The following is a 5,985-nucleotide window of genomic DNA, read 5'->3' on the forward strand; positions in this document are numbered from 1 at the left end:
GTTCAATATGTCTCATGAATGCCTTTCGAGCCTGCTATCCTCTACAGCTGTCTCCAGGCCAGTATTCTCTATTGTAGCAGAACATCTCTCATCAATGTGTTCGTATCTCTCCTCAATCCGTGCAGCCATATTTTCGGCCAGCTTCTCTTCGTGTCTGCCATAAAGTCGACTTCAACAGGACTGGGCAAGTCTGAAAGGACCTCGGAGCCTCTCCAGTAAGCTGAAGACAGGCAGATCTTCCACTGTCCGCCCTTTCAGGTTCTGGAAACTGACCCGTGAACTCAGGTCTTTGGGCAGCAGCAGTATCTCGAACTGACACAGCTTCCCGGACCAAAGACATAAGCCATGCTCCACAGAGGGCGGCAGCCCCTCCATCGCACTGATCCACCCACAGAACACTGCCCGGTTACCTAGGATCCACCAGCCACAACAAGCCTCGCGGTACACACCAATATTCCACCTGGAATCCAACGGCTAACTGCCGTCCCCAATGGCTGCTGCATCTTGTCAGTGTTGGGGGAGGTGCTGCATCCGACGAGAGGTTACTAAGGTAAAGGTGATTCTACCCACTAGCGTCCCATGGGCCTTTGTTCTTCCCTCTTTCCTTTTGTTCAGATCTGTATGCACTGTAGCAACGGAGGGAAGTGTGTCCATTTTCAGTTGAATGTTTCACACGTCTTTAAACTTTCTAACAGTTCACAGTACACAGAGACCCACTAAGGGAAACTATTGTTCCTGTAATATGGGCACACCCGAAATACATAGCCGTCGGATGATTTCTGCTGAAACACCCGCATTCACGGGAGATTTATCCATTTGTTTCAAGGGGGCTGAAATTCCTAGGAATGATACAATCCCCAATGTGCACTTTACTGCCTGTCTCTTTTGATCTTAGTACCCTTTTGTGGAGCTACTTTTCCCTGTTATAGGCTTGTGCCATTTCTTCTCGACGTAGTGTAGAATATGGCATTCATTCATCCTGTTGGAAGACTTGCAAGTCTATATCACGGACTAGGAATCCATTGGATTCCAGATCGGCATTTGGGTTAGGTCACGATATGCTCATCTGAAACAATATTTACGAATATAAATGCACGCCTCTGATTTCCGAATACAGGTGTGCTGAGTACATTCAAGCCGCGATACTGGTTCGATGCGTACTGAATGATCCTTGACATCACCTTGAGTAATTTCTTTTGAATATTCATGTTACCCAACACTTTTTGTGTTGTTTGTTTGTTTGATTCTTTCTTGGTCTGCTTCTCGTTTGTTTTGCAAACACGTCAGGCCATGCATCTCTCCGTTTGCTTCCAACAGAGATTCATATAAGCTGACTCCCTTAAGATAGTGCTTCCAATCCCCTATGATTTCCTGCTTCCCTCTCCCATCTTTAGGGTTTTGATGTCCTCCTTGCCTTCTTCTTGTTTTTTCTTTTCCACTCATGCTCTTCTTGCATTTCCAATAAGGGTTTTCTTCTTTCCATTTCATCTTGCTGCTTTTGCTATCAGGGAGAATTCTCAACCTTTCTTTTAGGATAAGTTTCAAACTGCTGAATTCTTTTAAGATTTGCAGGTCTGTGGCATTTTCTAGCTCTGCTGTTATTAGAAATGGTGGTCATGTGGCATAGGCTACCCTAGATGGCAGCATTTTGCCATTCAAGCTATGGTCTATGTCCTGGCACTCCTCCCTGTCCTGCAATATTGCTGCTGAGATAGCAGCTGAAACCCCTCTGGAGGTTCTCTTGTGACTATGTTGCTTTCCTCCAGGCGCATTTTAAATCACTGGGATGCTCATGAACTTTGTTGATTTGGATCATAGAGCTGCTGCTAAGTCTATTGGGATTCCACCTCTTTTGGACGCTGTGTACTTCCTGAATTCGCCTAGATGATTCTATCTTGGCTTTCAGCAAGTTTCAGTCTGATTTTTCTACACATAACTTTTCAAACATTGTTTGTTTCTTTATCTCTTGCTTTTCCATCTGGGACTCTTTCGAATTTTAGTCTTTCATGCCTTGTCTTCAACCAGGATTCAACAGCAATGTTTTCATTGGTTTGCACTTGCTTTCCTATGTGTGCTTCTGACCGAGGGATTTCTGTTCCCCTGTCTTCAAAGTCATTCATGCGTCCCTCTGCAATAACTCGTCTGCTTAGGACGGAATGCTAGCCCTGATATTTTCTCATCCACTGAGTTTTCTGAGATTATTTGGCTCGTCTTTAGGCTTTCTCTTCCCCTTTTCTGGTATTCTGCCTTTTGTGATTCTGAGACACTCTTGTTCTTCAGTGTTTCCCTCACCTCCATTTTCAATACTTGCTCTGGATAGCGTTTTGCAGTCTAGTTGTCTGAAAGCTAATCTTTAGGGCCTTCAATCTCTTTGGAACTGAAAATGGTACTTCCTTTTCCTTTTACTGTATTTCTTCATCTCTACTGGTCAGGTAATTTCAGGTATCTAATGTAGACTTCTAGGGCTTGGTTAAGTGAAAAATTTAGACTCTTGGCTCTACACAATTGCATGGGATTTCTGTGAGGACAAATTTCCCTAGACATTGATGCCATGTCCTGTTCCTGTGTGTGCTGTCTGGTCTATCTCCAATTGCTGATGTTGCCTTTGTTGTGATGAACACCCCATACTATTTCGATTTAGATAACCTCACTTTGATTACGCTTATCTCACAAATCTGAAAGAGCACAGGACACTTCCTCTGGTGAAAATGGAGCTTCTAAAGCTTCTCAGCTCTGCATTCTACTCTCTGTTATTTTGGAGTGTTTCCAGAAGTGCAGAGTGTGAGTGTGTTTGTGCTTTGTAGTGCCACGGGGATGTCCCATTGAAACCAGTTCTTCCAAGAGCTTCTCTGTCTACAGAAACACCAGTGGAAGCATATCTATGGATGTCACACATCAGGGCCTGCTGGAATGATCCCGCAGCCCGAACTTGGTGTCCTCGCTGCCGAACCGTGCCGGTGCCATCCAAAATGTAGCATCCGCTTTTGAGAGATAAACTGAAGGAAATCCTTCCTCTTCTCACGCTGTGGTCTTGGACCATACTTCCTTGTCCTCTCATCCTTGTGGCACGGGTGCACGAAGGCAACCACAGAGCTGTTGCACATCCTGTGCCTCAAACCAAACCATAATCACAGCCCTGGTTATGAATGTAGCAGATCCTAAGGCTTTTCATTCTGAATTCAAACCCAAGGCCCCCTGGATCCCTCAGACCCGATGCACAATATCTCTGATTCAGCCCCACACATGCTCTATTGGCAAAATGCCAAATTGGTCTCTGGTCCTGCAGATGCACTGGGTGTGGCCATGGGCAATATCGATTATTTCAACTGCACGCGCAAGGGTGGTTTCTTGCTCATTGGGGTCCCAGGTCGGTTTGCTCTCTTGATAGGACCCACCACATCCCACAACGCACTCCAGATCCCTGAGACTCAGCGTGTGCCACCATCCGTAGCCCTATCCCTCCCCTGAACACTGCCTCTGCTACCTCAAATTTGGCAGGTCGGATCTTGGTCTCAGAATCAACTGTGGGGATATTTTGCACTGGATTCTTTGAGATCTGTCAGCCAAGCATCTGCTGTGCACTCTTCTAACACTCAGCGCATCACCTTCAATCCCATGTCTCCTGTCCGCTTGAGAGTGTGCGTCCAAGTTAAAGAGAGCTTCACCTTTAATGCTCCATCAACAGGGCTCAGAACATGCACTGGTATTCATTCCCTGCATTTCCTTCTCCTGCTTCCAGGTGTTCTGAGGCCTCATCCTGTCTTTGGAAGTAACAGACCTCTCTTCGGCAAGTGTCCTGTGCCAAGGGCTGGGTGAGTGGATGTTTCTATTGCTGTGTTCATGGGAGCGAGTGAGCGCAGGTTGCACTGCTTCTCTGTCAACTGGGCATCGATGAATCAACACTTTCCAGATACATTTCACAGAAATGGGATTTTTTTTTATCTCTTGGTTTCTATACAGCCGTGGTGGGAGGGATTGTCCGAAGACTCCAGTTTTGACATTGTGTTGATATATCATTTGCAGTCTTTAAAAATTTAATAGAATTGATATAAATGTTTTGGGAGTTATACGAAAATGAAGTTAGTTTCTGAAACATACTAAATCGACCTAGAAGCCAGACTTGTCAATTTCGGTAACATTTTGTCAGCTCTAAGGAAAACATAGACAGATAGAATTCAAAGTAGCAGTCCGAACTGTTAAAGGGGTCATGTCAGCTCTTTATTGTTGAAGCCTCCGAAACCAACAGGAACCATGAAATAACTAATGGAAACATGAAATAACCCCCAAGCTTGGATTCACTTGTGCATGTGGTGCCCTTTACTCCCGATGACACCTACTGGTCAATGTTGGCATTTCAAGGTGTAACATCCCTCTCAAGGAAAATACAAGAGGAAACGAACTAAATATATACATTTAGCTTTGAATCCAAAGAACCTAGAGGCATTATAGCTATGAGAACCCTGCTGCAGCTATGCTAGGCTACTAAGAACCAGGTGTTCTTCTATCAGTGATGAGAACGCTTAATCAACCGATCATGTTGGCTAAAGCACTTGAATGCAACCAAGTCTGCACCCCCATGATAGATTGCCCCCGGGGGCTTGAATCTATTGAAAGACGGTCCACATAAGCTGTGTCTTTCATGTCATTGGCGACTTTTACAGTTCCGTTCACTATCTGACTTCTAATATTTACCTAGACTGTCTTGAAAAATGGAGGCCTAATACAGATTCAAGTTCAGTCAAAGATTCCCCTCACTTACCACACTCCCTTCACCCCAGAGAAGACATCAAACCAGCATTTGCTGAATCTAGCGGAAGGCCATCGTTTCTTTGTGGGAGCTAAGTATTCAATTCCTATCTATTTCATACGAGAGTATTTGACCTTTATGGGGTTCCCTGTTGTTCACAGAGGATGAAGCTAGAGGAACTCTGATTCTAGGAGGGGCTTGCTCTTCTCTTACTGGCTTCATTGCAGCTCAGGTACTGATCCCTCAAAATGGATGCCTGAGTGGAGGGGAGGGAAGAGCAAGTGCTTGATAGCTAGGCCCAAACCTGGGAAAAGGCTTACCTGGGCTTGGTGCACTTTGATCTGAATGGCTTGGAATTGCCCCTTGGGTCGTGTGGATTATCTGACCTCTTTCAAGAACATGAGCGTTTTTATCATCTCTGCCATCTCTTCCCTTTAGACGTCAGGGATCTTGGACCCGTTCTTGGAGCAAAGAATTGAGGAACTTCCTCCAGTCCACGGTGGCCCTCCGTATGTTTCTGCTAGTATCAGCGAGGTTCAATATGTCTCATGAATGCCTTTCGAGCCTGCTATCCTCTACAGCTGTCTCCAGGCCAGTATTCTCTATTGTAGCAGAACATCTCTCATCAATGTGTTCGCATCACTCCTCAATCCGTGCAGCCATGTTTTCGGCCAGCTTCTCTTCGTGTCTCCAATAAAGTCGACTTCAACAGGACTGGGCAAGTCTGAAAAGACCTCGGAGCCTCTCCAGTAAGCTGAAGACAGGCAGATCTTCCACTGTCTGCCCTTTCAGGTTCTGGAAACTGACCCGTGAACTCAGGTCTTTGGGCAGCAGCAGTATCTCGAACTGACACAGCTTCCCGGACCAAAGACCTTACCCAAGCTCCACAGAGGGCGGCAGCCCCTCCATCGCACTGATCCACCCACAGAACTCTGCCCGGTTACCTAGGATCCACCAGCCACAACAAGCCTCGCGGTACACACCAACATTCCACCTGGAATCCAACCGTTAACTGCCATCCCCAATGGCTGCTGCATCTTGTCAGTGTTGGGGGAGGGGCTGCATCCGAAGAGAGGTTCCTAAGGTAAATGTGATTCTACCCACTAGCGTCCCATGGGCCTTTCTTCTTCCCTCTTTCCTTTTGTTCAGATCTGTATGCACTGTAGCAACGGAGGGAAGTGTGTCCATTTTCTGGTGAATGTTTCACACGTCTTTAAACTTTCTAACAGTTCACAGTA

General features: G+C 45.9%; 1 long non-coding RNA gene across 1 annotated transcript; it reads left to right on the plus strand.

The window, feature by feature from the left end:
* Window positions 1-393: 393 nt before the first annotated feature.
* On the plus strand, window positions 394-5,338 carry LOC140693762 (uncharacterized). The gene is made up of 3 exons (XR_012069460.1): window positions 394-550; window positions 3,740-3,812; window positions 5,186-5,338. It is a non-coding gene; the product is annotated as an uncharacterized lncRNA (long non-coding RNA).
* The last annotated feature ends 647 nt before the right edge of the window (window positions 5,339-5,985 follow it).

The sequence above is a fragment of the Vicugna pacos genome, unplaced genomic scaffold, assembly GCF_048564905.1.
Source record: "Vicugna pacos unplaced genomic scaffold, VicPac4 scaffold_20, whole genome shotgun sequence".
In the NCBI taxonomy this organism is placed as follows: Eukaryota; Metazoa; Chordata; class Mammalia; order Artiodactyla; family Camelidae; genus Vicugna; species Vicugna pacos.